A 17,962-nucleotide genomic window follows, 5' to 3' on the forward strand; every position below is an offset into this window, starting at 1 on the left:
CAGTCAAACAACATCACCAAGCTTTGGAATGGCTGGCTTCTTTGGTAGAAGAGCTTCGTTCCCAGCTACAAGATACAGCTTTGGCCAATCCCGTGGGCCTATCGGCCTTCATGCTTCCCAAAGCATCGTTGGTACAGGTTTATCCATATGTTACTTGTGTTTTAATGTTTTCATTGTCTGAGTTCTAAATGATGTAGGTTTTAGTCTATACATTTTATGGCGTGTGATCAGATTTGAGCAAATAAATTGAACAAATGAATGAAATTAATTAAATAGAACACCTATGTAATTTTAGGTCAAACTGATGTTTAATTTGGGGTTATTAATTCTTCTAGTAAGAAAGCAGGACTAGTAAAGTCAGAAAATCTTTACCTAGGAGTTAGAAAAAGATGTGATTTAGAGCAAATTGACAGACACAGTGTGTGTCAAGAAAGATCAAACTGAGGCTATAACAGGTAAAAATGTGAAGCTGTGCAGCAAAATGATATTTATTTTTTTTTGCTAGTGCCCTGGGATGGGAAAAACTCTTTGAAAAACAGGTCCTAGATATTTGCAAGATGCTGCTTCAGCGGCAATGAAGTAAACGCTCAGGCAGCATTCAGAGTTACATAAACACCGTCATCGAACCTTTGCTCTTATTAGAGGCTTCTCGCCTACCTTATAATCATAGACTCGTAGAAAGATTTAGGGCTGGAAGGGACCTCGCCAGGTCATTTAATCCATCTTCCATCTCTAGACAGGGTCTAGTGCACATGAACCATCCCAGGCAGATGTTTTTCTTCTGCCCAATCTCCTCTACAAATCTTCCTTAATGGAGATTTACCATCTCCCTAGCTAACTTGTTCTACTGCTTAACTACAGCACAGTGCAGAAATTCTCCATAATGTCTAATCTAAATCATCTATGCTTCACGTTAAGTCCATTTCTTTTTGTCATATCCCCAGTAGGCATGCAGAACGGTTAACGATATAATCCGCCCTTTGTATTTGAATACTGCTTTCTTTCATTCTCCTCCTCTCTAGCCTAAATAAGTGATAAATTATGAAGATGTCTTATATATCATTAAGTGACTGTTGTTAAATTAGTTTGTCTTACAGTGTATCTCTGGGAAGAAATTGGTTTTTTTTCTCTTTACATCAGGACCTAGAATATTTTACGTTCAAGATGGATGTTATAATGAGGGTGTAAGTGGGTTAGGTTCTAATTTGCAGACCTGACCTGATTTGCTTTGAGGAAAACAGTGGACGCTTGCATCTTTGAGAAAGGAGAGTCAGGAAACCTGATGCAGTGGGAATCTCAGAACAGAGTGCATTTTAGGGAAGGAAAGCTATTCCGCAGGTAGCTCCTGTCTGTAGATCCCCTGACCCCCTCCACTCGGACAATTCTATTTTGCATCCTGCATCCCTTCTCTAACCCTCTATATTTCCATAACTCCTCATCCATCCCCGTGCCCTTTCGCTATTAAAAGGAATATGCTAGATCTGGTTTGTTTTTTTTAGTGATAAATATGCCACAGCTTTAATAACCAAAAGAGGATAATTTTCAAGCAATCGGTGTAGTTGCAAAGTGCGCAGATGGTTTTAACACATCTACTTTATGTGCATTTGCAAAGAGAAACTGTCTGCAGAGTTTCTCTTTCAAAATGAGTAAGTCCAAAGTATTCACAAGAGGGGTACATTTTCAAAGATTTACATAGGGGTTGTGCGTGTATAGTGGGAATACAGGATATGTGTGTAAGTAACCTCTGTGCACGGTAAGCCCATTTGCAGATGGGTGGGAGTACATGCACTGTCACTGCTGCATGGAGATATATGCAAGCACAGAGAGGGCATTTAAAGTTGTTTCAGGTGGGGTTTGGAAGAACGTGTACATTTACGTATTTTATAAATGGCGTTTGTACGCATGTCATCAAACATGCCTGCATGCTTTTACACCTACCGTTCAAGTCATGGATATTAAATATGACTTCTATTTTGTCTGCAGTTTTTGAGTGTGTGTGTGTGTGTTGGGGGGGGGGGGGGGTGGAGTCTGGACCAAGTGATGGCGGGCGAGGGTGAACTGGTGAATTCTCAGCAAACTGGTACTTGGAACTATGTGCAGAAGTATTTTTATAAGCCAGATACATGCAGACATTGGACAACTTTATAAAATGCCTGCCTCCGAGCATAAACTGAGGGTTATTATGCACATGTTTGTTTGTTTGTTTATTTATTTATTTATTTACTTATTTATTTAAAAGTATTTATATACCGCTTTTCAAAACAGGGTATCTTGTCAAAACGGTTTACAATAAGAATAAAATAAAATAAGTGAAAAGAGCTTAAAAAATAATATAAAAATACATAAAACTGATATATACCTTAAAGGTAAAATAAAATATTAACAAAAATGGCTAATAATGAAGCTGGGCCAGAATTCAAGTTGTAATCAGGAAGGGTAGCGGGTGGGGGGGGGGGGGTTTGGAATAAAAGGAAAAATGAAATAAAGTTATGGGGGTTGAGAAAGATACTAGGTTGTGGGATAATGTTGAGTTGTTTGTGGAGGAGTATTGAATGCCATTTGGAAAACGTGTGTTTTTAATGATTTTTTGAATTGTTGAGGGTTGGATAGTAAACCTCAACATGTTACAATTATTTAATGTTTAAAATATTTGCATGTACTTTTATGAAATCGGTATATAAGCTATGTGAATCCCTGCAATAAAAAAATTGTGGTCTACTGTTTTTAGGGTGGTGATGTACATTATTTTATAAACTGTGTGGCTCCCGCTGCACAGTTTTCAAAATACTGGCACAACTTTAGGTGCCTCTACTTATATGCGTATGTGTTGCATTACATACACCATTCACAATTACCCTCTAAACGTGTATGTGTGGACAGGGAAGGGGAGGGGAAATAATATGGATGTGGAAAGTCCAATAGGATTTCTTACTAAGCAATGTCCCTCTTTTACAAAGCACATGTGGAATAAGTGTAAGAAGATGACATGACCCATTTCCTAAAGCATCCCGTCCCTCCACCCCCAGAGTTTTCCAGAATATACCTTTCCTGCAGCGAGATTAGAGACCCTCCCTAGAGTGTTCTGGAAGCATTGTGAGGGAGATGTTGTGAGGAGATGGACTTAGACATTAGAAGGAGAGGGAGCAGTTTTTTCTGTTGAGGGAAACAGATAGTACTGGATCTGTGGTGGTCCTGATAGGGCTACAAGCTCAAAGGAAAAGCCTTGTGAGTTCTTTCTTGAAATTTTGAGATAACAGTTGAAAGCAAGAAGCTACCGAAACTGTCTAAATCGTAAGATCTGGGACTAGTGAAGGTGAAAGTTTCCCACCTTTCAAATGATAATACTTACCCTTGGTATTCAGGACTGGTGCAAGAGTATTTGCGCCCTAGGTGAATCATTGTTCATGCATCTCCCACCTTCGCCGTACCTATTGGTGGCAGCTCCGGCACAGCACTTCCTTCTTTGGCAGTACTGGCTCTCCCCCTCTGGGCCTCGTGCTGGTGAGATTTTTCCACCCCCACACTCTAGGAGACCGTCTAGTTTGCCTGAGGGAAGCACCAGTCCTGATAGTATTTCTTTTCCAATATTTTCAGATTAAGAGAATTTTATATTTTGTTGTGCTTCTCCAGTAAGGGAGCTTGAAACCAATCAGCTGCAGTGGTTGGCAAAGCTATCCCATCATTCCTAAAAAAGAAACTGTTCCAGGTGGTGCATGGGGCAAATGGTCTACATCCTCCTCCTTCTTCTCATCCTGGTGCAGGTACAAGGAAAAGAACAACTGTGAGTCAGACGCTGCCATTTTTCAAGATAGTGCTAGCTGGGCAGGAGTGAATGGGGATTGGGCCCTGCTGCCTCAACACTCCTGCAAAATGGGAGAGGAGTCCAAAGGAAGGGATGGAGCTATAGAGGGGATGGGGATGGAGCTATAGAGCCAAGGGGATGGGGACTGAAGAAAGGGACTTTATTTTTACCTGTATGCATAAGGATAGGAAGGCATAATAGAAAGGTTGGCCACTTGTCCCACAGACATTTATTCTAGGGGGTCTGGGGGAAGCTTTGACAATGGCTGTTTGCCGTTTTAAATGATGGTGGATCCAGAGTGTGAGGCTGCCATCATACATTGTCACAGACAGGAATGCATGATTTTTTTCCAGCTTCGGCAACACAAGAAAATTCCCATGAGCAGAGCAAACGTAATCCCTGGGCTGAGGTCATTACTGAGGAGTCCATGGGCCACCCTCAATTCCAGGGGCATAAGGTATCCACACTTTCTATACTTTCCTTAAGTCCCTCTGTTTTCCAGGATTCCCTGTTTGGGGGGAGAGACTAATTTCCAAGTCCCCGAATTTTGTTCATGGGGACGGTAACTTTTAAACAGCCGCACGTGCGTACATGTATGCGTGTACGCCGGCTTGAACGAATGGATGTGGCCAATTCATAACACCCTCACGTCTATATGCATGTGGTATAAAATCAGCTGTGTGTGCATACATGTGTGCCCAATTTTATATGTACATGTGCATGTGCATGCAAATGACGGCTCTACTTCGTAAGTAGGGGGGGGATTTTAAAAACAACATGCGCTGATGCAATAGCTCCCTTTCCCAATTCGTTCCCAGTTCACCCAGTTAATGGACTGAACTTCCTAATCCCCTCTGTTATTTAGCTTCCCTTTTATCCTTTTACCCCCAACACTTAAAACCCTGCTGACTCGCCTTGTTTTTTTAATTTTAAATCTTACATGCTGTCCATAGCAGAAGTAAAGCTACACGATATGGGACCCGGCACACGCTTGTTCACATAAAGTTTTACGGGCACATTTCAAAGTAACTTCCTGGAATGCCCATGCCCCACCCATGTTCCGCCCAGACCACACCCATGGCCCACCCCTTTTCAACATTTTGATTTGTGCATGTACCAGGAGATACGTTCGTACTAGCTCGTTTCTTAAAATCCATGTGGCGCAAACCATCCGAGATACTCGCATATCTCCCAGCTTTGGCACATGTAGAGCTTTCAAAATTCACCTGAAAGTCTTTAACATGTACAGTAATGATGAATGTGGTTTCAACATAACTAATGATAATTAATGCAGAAATGAAATAATTGACAATATACAAGTCTTTGTTCCTTTAAATCCATTACATAATTCAGTTCTAATAAAAAACGGTGACTCTTTATTGATGTTTTACTTTACATTTCTGTTTCTATATCCCTTTCCAATTGCAGGGATAGCTTTAGAGCTCCCTCCCAGAACTGGTGGACTATGATTCCTCATTAAATTTAGATAGCGTAAGAAATTTCCATACTGGGTCAGACCAAGGGTCCATCAAGCCCAGCATCCTGTTTCCAACAGTGGCCAATCCAGGCTGCAAGTTCCTGGCAAGTATCCAAAACACTAAGTAGATCCCATGTTACTGATGCCAGTAATAGCAGTGGCTATTCTCTAAGACAACTTGATTAATAGCAATTAATGCACGTCTCCTCCAAGAACTTATCCAAACCTTTTTTAGCATGTATATAATCGCACTTGTCATACCTTAATTCAAGTTCTAGAATTCATTGACAGAGGATGTGGTGTAGCTGTATTTATAAAAGGTTCGGACAAGTTCTTGGAGGAGAAGACTATAAATAATTATTAAGGTGCAGTTGTAGAAATCCACTGTCGAACCCTGCGATAAGCATCATGGAATATATCTACCCCTTGGGATCCTGCCAGATACTTGTGACCTGGATTCACCACTGATGGAAACAGGATGCTGGGTTTGATGGACCTTTGGTCTGACCCAGTATGGCAAGTCTTATGCTCTTATGTTCCTCCAGAATATCCTGATGATATGTGGTGGTTAATACCAAATAGGTGTCACAATTCTCCTTTCCTTCACTTTCTTTCCTCCTCTCAGGAATTAATGTGAATCTACTCCTGCTGTTTAGCTTTGATAGGTCCTTGGATCTCTCAGTGAGAGACCCCTTGAAAATTTCACCTAATCAGTTAAAATTGGCAATACTAAAACCATTACTAAAGAAACCAAACGCTTGCCCATCTGACCCAGCTAACTTTAGACCTATCGCAAACTTACCACTCATCGCCAAACTAATGGAAAAAATTGTCAACAAGCAACTGTCAGATTATTTGGAAGATTATAACATTCTATCCCCAGCTCAATATGGATTCAGAAAACGCCTAAACACCGAATCTCTCTTACTATCTCTCACTGACACAATCCTCCTTAATCTAGAGAAAAAACAATCTTACCTGCTTATTCTTCTGGATCTTTCCGCTGCATTCGATACGGTAAAACACTCTACGCTAATAGACCAACTAGCCAATATAGGGATCAAAGGCACAGCCCTCAGATGGTTCCACTCCTTCTTAAGCAACAGATTCTACAAAGTAAGGATAAACAACAAAGAATCGCATCCAATCCTTACTGAGCAAGGAGTCCCGCAAGGATCCTCACTTTCACCCACTCTCTTCAATATCTACCTCCTCCCTCTCTGCCATCTACTCTCAAACCTTAAGCTTACCCATGACCTCTATGCAGACGACATACAAATCCTACTTCCGATTACAGAATCCCTTCAAAAAACCATCACATACTGGAACGAATGCCTACAGCCCATCAAAAACCTACTCTCAAGCCTCAACCTAGTACTGAATGATAATAAAACCGAAATGCTCATTGTTTCCCAGGATCCACTCATAATCTCTTCTAGCCTCTCTCTACCAAACGCAAACACGTTTTCATCTGACGTCAGAGACCTTGGAGCTTGGCTTGATAATCATCTAAACCTAAAAAAGTTCGTAAACAATACCACAAAGGACTGCTTTTACAAACTGCAAGTCCTCAAAAAACTTAAACCCCTCCTTTTCTTCTCCGACTTCAGGCTAGTACTACAATCCATCATTCTTTCTAAGCTTGACTATTGCAACTCCCTGCTACTAGGTATACCCGCCAACACCATCAAACCATTACAGATGGTACAGAATTCAGCTGCTAGAATTCTAACTAGCACCAACAAAAAAGATCATATCACCCCAATCCTTCAGAACTTACATTGGCTTCCCATTAAACAAAGGATACTCTATAAGGCACTCACTACCATCCACAAAGTGACAAACAAACTAGCTCCCATCACATTAAGCTCTCAACTCCAACTGCACACTTCTTCCAGACCAATCAGAAGTGCATACAGAGGAACACTGCATGCTCCACAAATAAAATCAACATTGAGCAAACGAGCGCTATCCTCAGCAGGCCCACACCAGTGGAACATGCTTCCCCCAGATCTTAGACTAGAACCCAGTCATCAAGAATTCAAAAAAAGACTGAAAACTTTTCTCTTCCAACAAGCTTTCCCTGACGCTTAATTTTACTGTGACGGACAGACTTCCTTATCACTAGTTATCCCTTTAATTATGGACACTGTACCAAGTACAACTTTTAAGAACCTGCAACAGGACAACTATCTTTGAGTTCAAAATTCACTTTATCTCATATATATATCTGGCTTTGGTTAATATTTATTTCTACGTTAAATAGTTATACTGCTATACTGCTTATATTAAATAATATAATTCTTTATTTATTACCAGTTAAACTATTATTTTAAGTTATCATTATGTTAAATTGTCTACCAGTTATACTGTTCCATATGTTCTACAGTTCCATGTAAAGCTCCGCTCTCTGTTGAGCAGTTCTTTGTTCTATGTAAACCGGAGTGATTTGTAGTCCCTACAAGAACTTCGGTATATAAAAATTAAAAATAAATAAATAAAATAAATAAATAGTGAATAAATTCCCTAGGCCATTGAGGAATTTAGTGGTTGGATCAAACAAAACAATCCAGGCTTTCAAAACAACAAAAGATGAAAGAAGGGTGCATAAAAATTTGCTCCAAAGTCCGAAAAAAAGAAACAATAAGTTTTTCAAAAGAGTAGTTGAGTTACCCTTCGTCTTTCTGACCCAAACCTTATGCCTAAAGATCCTAGGGTACTCCTTTCTAAATAAAAAGGGACAAAATAGGAACATGAAAACATCCAACCTGTCTCCTCAAAGGTCAGCTAAAAAATACACACCCTCTCTAGATCTTCCTCTTTCTCCATTTTATAGTAGTAACCATAACCCATGTGAGATGAGTCTTACAGACCATTATATACTGGCATGGACTTTGCAAATGTAACAGTGTTTGCCACATTGCAACTGAAGATAGGATTTATCTTCCTAATTAGATTAATCTACCAAGAGTGTACTTTTCATGTCAGTAAATTTCTTGGTGGCAATAATAATCATTGTGTACAAAGTCTGAAGCTGAAGGACCTATAGGGCGATATCTAATGTTTTACCACTGAATCACCAAATAAAAATCATAATAGCTAAGAAAAGTACAGGCCAGTGTACTGCCAAGCCCCAAAAGCACTGTCACAGCTCAGTAGAAAAAGAAGAATTTTTGCTCTTCTCATTGAAGGATACTTTATCAAGATGTACCTGTTTGTAAGTGCCTGTTTAAATTTTAAAAAAAGCAGACAGAAGGTCAATACAATCTAAGCTCATAAGCCAGGAGTCAGGAATCAGCCAAGGCAAAATTCAGAGGTTGGAAATACCCCCACCCTTGGAACAAAGGGGGCGCAGTTGGAAACGGAGAAAAATACTCTGGCACATAGCTTGGCATACAGACATGGCAGTTTTGCCCCCGAAGAAATGGGGAGGGGTGAAAAGACCTGAAATGCAGCAAAGACCCTCCACCCACCAAGTGATTATGCATGAGCTTATGCGTATTTATCAGTTGAAAAGTATAAGTATAAGTAAATTATCCATAAGTATTAATATATTAAGCAGGTAAGGTTTATGGTATGTTTGTTACCACCCATGGGTACAGAACTTTCTTTAGGGAAAACGAGCTTAGTGGCCAGGATGTTAGAGACAAAAATTTTTGTTATTTTCTAAGTGCTATATCCTGCAAATCTGATAAATTAAAGTCTGTTTCTGAGGAGAATACATGTTGTCTTTTCTTGACTTAGGATCATGAAGTAAGATGGGAGGGCAATTGGAAGTGTCCTGCAGCAGACAGGTCCCTGCACCTGTAAACTTGCTTATAGGTCTTGAAGAGTTCGTCTCCCCTGGTTGGATTTAAAGTAGAAGATGCATGGGTTGTATTGGATCCCACCTTAGGGGCAGATTTTAAAACGTATGCGCGGGCGTAGATATGTTTGCTCAACACGGCGCGAACAAATCTATGCCTGATTTTATAACATGCGCGCGCTACCGCGCGCATGTTATAAAATCCAGGCTCGGTGCGTGCAAGGGGGTGCACACATGTGCACCTTGCACGCACCGAGCCCGAGGAGAGCCCCGATGGCTGTCCCCGTTCCCTCCAAGGCCGCTCCAAAATCAGAGCCTTGGAGGGAACTTTTTTTCTGCCCCCCCACCTTTCCCTATCTAACTCACCCCCCAGCCCTACCTAAATCCCCCCTACCTTATTTTATTTCTTACGCCTACCGGAGGCAGGTGTATCTTGCGCGCGCCAGCAGACTGCCGGTGCGCGAACCCCCAACACGGCCGGAATGGAGGAGGGCTTGGGACACATCCCAGACCACTGTCACGCCCCTGGACCCGCCCCCAGACTGCCATCATGCCCCCGGACCCGCCTCCGGACCGCCCACTTTTGAAAGCCCCGGGACTTACGCGCGTGCCGTCGAGCCTATGCAAAATAGGCTCAGCGCGCGCAGGGGCATATTTTCCTCAGGTTATGCATGTTTGTTACACTCGTAGCCTTTGAAAATCTGCCCCTTAGTGTGTCCCACATCATTGAAGGGACAAAGGAAGGGATACTGCATCCAAAAGTGTTACTTCATGGAAAGGGTGGTTGATGCATCCAGTATTTGCCCAGTAGAGCTGGTGGACAAAGAGTGAGAATGGAATTCAAGAAAGCATGTGATAAGCATAGAGGATCCCTAGATGCAAAGATGTAAGAGGAAAATCAGAGATCATGTGTGTTTGTGTTTGATACTGAACTTGTTAGTGTCTGTTTAAATTAAGAAAAAAGGTTCTGTGTGTGTGTATTAACAGGAGAGGGAATATTACATGTGTGTATGTTAGAGAGTAAGTGAGGCGAATGAGTGAGCAAGAGATATGGAGGTTCTTAGTGACTGTGAGGTAGATTTTAAAAGCCTGTTGTACACCAAAATCAGGAGGTACGAGCACAAGTAGGGCTTGCAGTTGCCCATTGAATTTTTAAAGCTGTGCATATGTGCATATATTTCCCACTGTACGCATATCTCAAAAGATTTCAAAAAGGAGCAGGGCAATGGTGTGGTCTGGGTGCAATATGGATATTCGAGGCATGGCCAAGAGATGTACACCTGGGCAGACACCTAGATCCCCTACTGTGTAAGCTTACTTCTGCTAGGGATGAGGTGAAAGTTTCAAAAAATAAAAAAATAGCTATTGCAGGTCCTAAATATTGGCACAAATTGCCATCAGAACTGAGATTACAGCCAGAAAAGAGACAATTTTTGAAAGGACTAAAAACATGGCTGTTTCAGCAAGCATATGCAGACGAGAAATTAGCACAGGAGCCTTGACATTCTAATGAGTGTTTACTCTTTTCTAATACTGCTTTTACGTTTTATCCATACTTTGGTAATTTTAGAGTTTTTAATAATTTAGATATTTAGGTGTATATTTATAATGTAATAATTGTATTTTTTCCATTTTCCCACCATTTTTTCACACTGTGATTAATTGTGAACCACTGAGATGGATTTGTCTGTGCAATGGTATATAAAACTTAAATAAAAAAGTAAAATAAATACCTGAGGCTTTTAAGGGTCTGGGGTAACTGAGAGAGTGAAAGCTATTCAACCAGGGGGATTTGGAGGACCTCGCTGTTAACTGGGTGAACTGGTGGTTAAACTGGTAAAACTGGCAATGGCGTAGACATGCGCCCCTTTTCAGATTCCATGACTTACACGGTAGAAACGGGATTTACATATCTAGATGCAGGCCTACTTAAAATTAAGAGCATATTTGTGTGTTTCCATGCTATTTTATAACATATGTGCATATATGTGCACAAATTATAAAATGGCCAAATTCCTGGGTGTGCACAAGAACCAATTCTCACCCTCACCCTGGTATGAAAGTTACTGTCCCAATGTGTAAGTGGTAGAGGGAGCCTACATGTGCATATGTTGGTCTGTGTACACCATTTATTTTATTTTTATTTAAGCATATTTAAGCATATTTATATACCAAGTTACGTTGGGAACATCACCTCGGTTTACAGGGAACTTAATGCAGCAAGAAGCTTTACAATGAACAAGTGACAAAATGAGGACACAGGAAAATCAAGTAAAAAAGGTACTATACATACGTGAGCGAGAGGCAATGGCCAGAAGGAGGAAACAGATTTACAAGTAACTTAATGCAACAAGAGGCTTTGCAAAGCAGCAAGAGGCTTTACAATGAACCAGTAACAAAATAAGGCAACAGTATAATAATCAAGTAGAAAAGGTACTATACGTACATGAGTTAGAGGCAATGGCCAGAAGGGGGATAAATACAATGGGAAACATGTTTGTGAGTTCACTGAGACCTGAGGGGGGAACATTAGGGTAATTGAGGTAGAGTTACTGAGGGGTATTTACAGAGAGGCGGAGAGAAGGTGTTCAGGTGTAGGCCTGTTTAAAGAGCCAGGTCTTGAGGTTCTGTTTGAATTTTTTTGGGCACAGTTCCTGGCGGAGACTAGGGGGCAGTAAAGGACATACAAATCCTTGGTGAGGCCTCATCTTGAGTAGTGTGTTCAGTTTTGGAGCCTGTATCTCAAAAAGGATAGATACAGGTTGGAGGTGGTCCAGAGAAGAGTGACCAAAATGATCTGAAGTCTGTATCAGAAGACTTAGGAGGAGAGGCTGAAGGATCTGAATATGTGGAAGAGAGGAGGTGTAGGGTACATATGATATAGATGATGCACAAACTTTGAATCTTTTCCATTGTAAAGCAAACTGTAGAATCAAAAGAAACTCAGAAGCAACATCAGGAAATATTTCTTCATGGATAGAGTGGTAGAATGCCCTTCTGGAAAAGATGATGAGGATGAAAACAGTAAACAAATTCAAAGGGGCATGGGATAAACACAGTGGATTCCTAAAGGCTAGAGGCATGGAGCAGCAGTTACTACCCTTAACAGAAGGCATGGGGATTACTAGGGGTGTGCATTCGTTTTGAACACATATGTAAAACGCAACTTATATTTTTAAAAGAGAAAAAAAAGGTTTGAGGAGAAACGCATCGCGAGTTCCAACGTATTCAACATAGCTATGTTGAATACGTTGAACCTAAATAAACACTTAAACCCCCCACCCTCCTGACCCCTCCAAGACTTACCAAAACTCCCTGGTGGTCCAGCGGGGAGTCAGGAAGCCAATCCCTGTATTCCTTTGTGAGGAGCATGTGACGTCGGCGTCACGTTGGAGTGACGCGGACATCACGTGCTCCTCCGCGCCTCCGCTCCCGGACCCCCGTTGGACCCAACCGGAACTTTTGGCCAGCTTGGGGGGGTCAGGAGGCTCCCCCAAGCTCGCCAAAAGCCGCGCGTATCTTATAAAATCCGTGGTCGGCGCGCGCCTCGGAGGGAACTTTCCTTCCGTGTCCCCACACCTTCCCCTCCCTTCCCCTATCTACCCCACCCCCCAGCCCTACCTAAATCCCCCCCTTACCTTTGTTGGGCAAGTTACGCCTGCTTGAAGCAGGCGTAACTTGCGCGCGCCACCCCGGCATCACCCGGCACAGGCCGCAGTGCCAGGGGACTCAGGACCGCCCTCCCGCCCCGCCCCCGAACCGTCGCCACGCCCCTGGACCCGCCCCAGACCTCCCCTGCTCCAGACACGCCCCGGACACGCCCCCTCCTGCCCCTTTTACGAAGCCCCGGGAGTTACGAGTGTCCTGGGGCTTTGCGCGCGCCAGCGGCCTATGCAAAATAGGCGCGCCGGCGAGCGAGTGCCCTGCAGGGGTTTTAAAATCTACCCCTTAGGGAATAGCCACTACTATTAATTGCATCAGTAGCCTGGGTTCTTCTTAGTGTTTGGGTAATTGCCAGGTTCTTGTGGCCTGGTTTTGGCCTCTGTTGGAAACAGGATGCTGGGCTTGATGGACCCTTGATCTGACCCAGCATGGCAATTTCTTATGTTCTTATGTATGTTTTTACCGTGCTATTCCAACTTTCCGAGAGCTTCCATTGCATTGCCTTGTCCACCACTGATGTTAAGCTAGCAGGGCTGCAGTTTTCTGCTTCCTCCTGATTCCCATCCTTGTGGAGTGCTGCTATGTCTGCTCTTCTCCATTCTCTTGCAAACTCTCCCGTTTCAAGTGATAAGCTGAACAGAGCTGAGTGGGCTATTGGAAGCACTTCATTTAGTTCCCTCTGTATTCTGGGATGTGCCTCAGTTCCCAAAGCCTTGTTTATTTTCAATTGCACCAGTTCATTTCATTTGAACTGAGGAGGCACATTGGGTTGAGTTATTAGTTGACTTAAAGGCTGATCCTTTGGGGAAAGCCTTATTTTTAGTAAACCTTTTACTGGAGCCAGTCTGCAACTGAGTATGGAAATTGTTCCTGGCAAAAAAAGATAGAAAGATCTTTGATAAAAAAAAATTTATATATATATTTTTCAAAACTTGTATTCATTATCAGGACAAGAATTCCAAAACATACAGGATTTGTACTGTCAAATATCCAATCAGATTGACAGAGATCAGAATACTGTCCTAGAAGAACAATGAATAAAGAATAATAAATATGCAATCTACCACAACAGAAAATTGTAATGCAATTTATACATTGTAGGGGGTAATTTTATAGAAGCCCATCAAAATTAGGCAGTAACATGCATAAGTTATACTAATTTTCACAGTGGACTTATTTGCTATAGATTTGAAAATTATCCCACTTAGTTTACCTGCACACAAATACAAAGAAATATAGAAACATGATGGCAGAAAAATACTGTTTGGCCTATCCAGGCTGCCCATCTGTCCAATTAATTTAGCATCATGTGCTCCTAAATTCATATCACTCCCCAATTCCACCTCCAGGGCATATACGTGTACGTTTTCCCATGTAAGAAGGGCAATTTTGTAAAAGATTAAAAACCAAAAAAAAGTAGAGAGCGAGAAAACACAAACTTAGAACCCACACACACAATTTCTCACTGGTAAAGGTTCACACCACCTGACTGAATATCTAAATAGAGGAAAAAGATCTCCGAAAGGAGCAAAAAGTGCAAGTTCCCAAGCTGCTAATTTCTTAATCCTTGGTCAAAAGACCTCCATGCAAAACAGCTTAATATTTGTGTTCAGTAGCCTTTATCTCATTTCTGCATTTCTCTACTTATCCTTATAAAAGATGCACCCAGGTGTCAAAACATAATTTAAATTTGGTCTTACTTAAATTAATTCATGCTGCATAATGTCCAAATAGTAGTCTAATTGGATATAAGTGCTTGAGTCATACTACCAGATAATTGCAGAAGATGTTTCACAGAAGCCAACATGGCCAGCATTTCTCTAACAAAGCTGCATCAGGGCAATCCTATAATCATAAAAAAAAATCAAGCATAAGAAACGCATGCTTATTCTCCAATTTAAAACCTTCCTGTGTCCTCTTTTTTATGTTGGGAAGACTAGCAGAGCTTTAAGGTCCCATTTAGCGAGTCACCGGAGATGCCTTTGATAGAATAAAACCACTATACCTCTGGTATCTCATTGTAATCAGTATGGGCACACTTTTGAGTAATTCTAATGCTTTGCCATAAAAGATCTTATCAAGAAAATCCTAGAGGAGGAAATCATGATACACAATTACATCATCCCCAGCCAACATTGATGACTACAGAACTGTAGAGTATGAATATCACAGTTAAAAGGAACTTATTTTTTTGAGTATTTTTTATTGTAGAGCTGACAGTATATTTTGCTGTACTGATTGATTGATACCTCACAAGGAATTTTGATTGGACTTTTTTGAATTCTCCTCATATCTCTCATGTTTGGTTCGTCATGGGTCAGCTAACCATTACTTAGCTTATGTAAGGGACTGATCATGCCAGTAGTGGGTGCCACATTGTCGAAGCATTTTGTAGATGCCATCACACTGAGGACTTTTGAATTATCTATCAATATAAATGAATGTCTTTTTCAATTTTTGAACTGGAGAATAAGCATGCATTTCTTACACTTGATTTTTTTACATTTATAGAATTGCCCTGATACAGCTTTGTTAGAGAAATGCTGGCCATGTTGTCTTCTGCAATTTTCTGGTAGTATGATTCAAGCAGTTGCATCCAATTAGACTACTATTTGGACTTTATGCAGCATGAATTAAGATAAATAACACCACATTTAAATAATGTTTTGACATCTGGGTGCATTTTTTATAAGGATAAGTGGAGAAATGCAGAAATGTGATAAAGACTATTGAACACAAACATTGAACTGTTTTGCAAAGAGATCTTTGACCAAGGATTGAGAGATTAGCAATTTGTGAACTTGCACTTTTTACGTCTTTCTGAGGTCTTTCTCCTCCATTCAGTCAGGTGGTTTGAGCCTTTATCAGTGGTAGATTTTCAAAAAGATTTTCAAAAAGTACGCATGCGCGCTACCTGGCGCACATTCTGGGTTGGCGCGCACAAGGAGGGAGTCAAATTTTGCAAATATGCGCAGTGACGCATCGAGGCCTTTCCCAGTTTCCTCCCAGTCCACTCCAATTAAGGAGTGTACTGGGAAGGAACTTTCTAACCCCCTCCCCTAACCGCCCTTCCCCTTCCCTTATTCTACCCGCCCCCTAACCCTATCCTAACTACCCCTAATTTTTGTATTTAACTTTTGCTCCTGCCAAGGAGCAGGAGAAAGTTGTACAAACTGGCAGTCAGCTGGCACACGATCCCCCGGCACAGCAGTAAATGGCTGCTGTACCGGGCACCTCTAGCCCCGCCCTGCCCTGCCCCCGGACCATCCCGCTCTGCTCAGAAAATGCCCCTCGGCCTGTCCCTTTCAGGAAGGCCTGTGCTTATACAAGTACCAGCCTTTACGTGTGTGGCCGGGCCTTTTTGAAAATAGGCTCGGCGCGTGCTAGGCCCGGCCACACGCGTAAAGGGCAAGGCTGGATTTTAAGCATATGGCCTTCTGAAAATCTGCCCTTATGTGTGTTCTCAGTTTTGTAAAAGGCCATTTTTGTAAGTAAAACTGTTTTCCCTGTGAAAATACCTTTGAATATTGATCTCTAGTTTGGCAAAGTTTGGGCTAAAGTATTCAGCCTTATGTCAAAAGGGGGGGACCAAATCAAGTCAGGGCAAGCTATCTAAAATTAGATATTTAGGGAATAGAGGTGATACAAAGGTAGAGATCTTTAAAAGCCAGCAGGCCATTTCATATTTATGAATTACAACCCTAATGAAAGTGTGCAAGTTCAACTACTCCCTTAAAGAAAATAAAACATTGCTAAGAGTATGGGGTGAGTAGTGTTTATTTGTCTCTACCCAATGTTGATCAACTGTTGGAGAATCCTAGGAAAGGCCACAAAAGAATTTGAGAAAAAGCTTGCCATAGAGGCAAAAACTAATAATTATAACTGTCTAAGTACATCAAAAGCTAGAAGCCTCCAAGGGAGTCATTTGAACCACCGAATGACCAGTGGGCAAATGAGGTATCATTACCGCTTTACCTGAACATCGTCTGCAATTTTTTTGGTAGCATGATTCAAGCTTTTGCATCCAATTAGACTACTATTTGGACTTTATGCAGCATGAATTAAGATAAATAACACCAAATTTAAATAATGCTTTCATATCTGAGTGCATTTTTTTATAAGGGTAAATGAATAAATGCAGAAATGTGAATGCTACCTCACTTTCCAGAAAAAGGCCAAAGCATGGCTGTTCAACCAGGCTTTTCCCCAGTCTGTTAGTAAGAATTAACATCTACTATGGCTATGCAATGTTGACTGTACATGATTCAGTAGTTAATGTCACTGCTAGTGTAGCTGTTAGTCTAGTATAATTTGATTGTAATATAATTTAAGACCATTCTTGGAAAAAAAAAAACCAGAATATAAAATGTCTGTAACTAAATAAATACATAATAATACATAATAAAAGGAGCACTCAGAGAACAGAAAGTCATCTGTAAAAGCTAAATGAAGTGGATTTTGGGGGGATACATATGCTGAAACCGTCGTGATGAGTCAGAGGAACTAAAGCAAATCACTGATAAATTGGAAGATGTAGTAGAGAAAATTGATAGGCTAAAATAGCCTATCATGATAGTATTCACCCCAGAATTCTGAAAGTATTCAAATATGAAACTGCAGAGCTGCTCCTGTTAATCTATAATATGTCATTAAAATCTGCCACTGTACCAGTTTTTAAAAAGGCCTCCAGGTATAACCCAGGAAACTACAGACCAATAAGCTTGTTGTCAGTGCTGTGCATAATGACAGACACGATAGTTAAGAGGAGAATTACTGGATATATGGATAGGCATGGGTTAATGGGAAAATGTCAACATGGTTTTAGCAAAGGGAAGTCAATCTATTTGAGTTCATTCAAGGCGGATATATTGTTCTTGGATTTTCAGAAGGCATTTGATAAAGTCCCATATGACAGACTTCTCAGCAAATTAAAAAATCATGGGATAGAAAGAAATATTCAATTCTGGACTGGTAACTGATTTAAAGATAAGAAACAGAGGTTAGGTCTAAATGGTCATATTTCCCAATGGAGAGAAATGAGCGGAATGCCCCAGGTATCTGTACTGGGACCAGTGTTTAACATATTTATTAATGATCTAGAAAAAGGAGCAATGAGCAAGGTGATCAAATTTATAGATGACACAAAATTATTCAAAGTTGTTTAAACAAGAGCTAATTATGAAAAATTGCAGGAGGACATTGCAAGACTGGAAGC

The sequence above is a fragment of the Rhinatrema bivittatum genome, chromosome 2 (assembly GCF_901001135.1).
Source record: "Rhinatrema bivittatum chromosome 2, aRhiBiv1.1, whole genome shotgun sequence".
Classification (NCBI taxonomy): Eukaryota; Metazoa; Chordata; class Amphibia; order Gymnophiona; family Rhinatrematidae; genus Rhinatrema; species Rhinatrema bivittatum.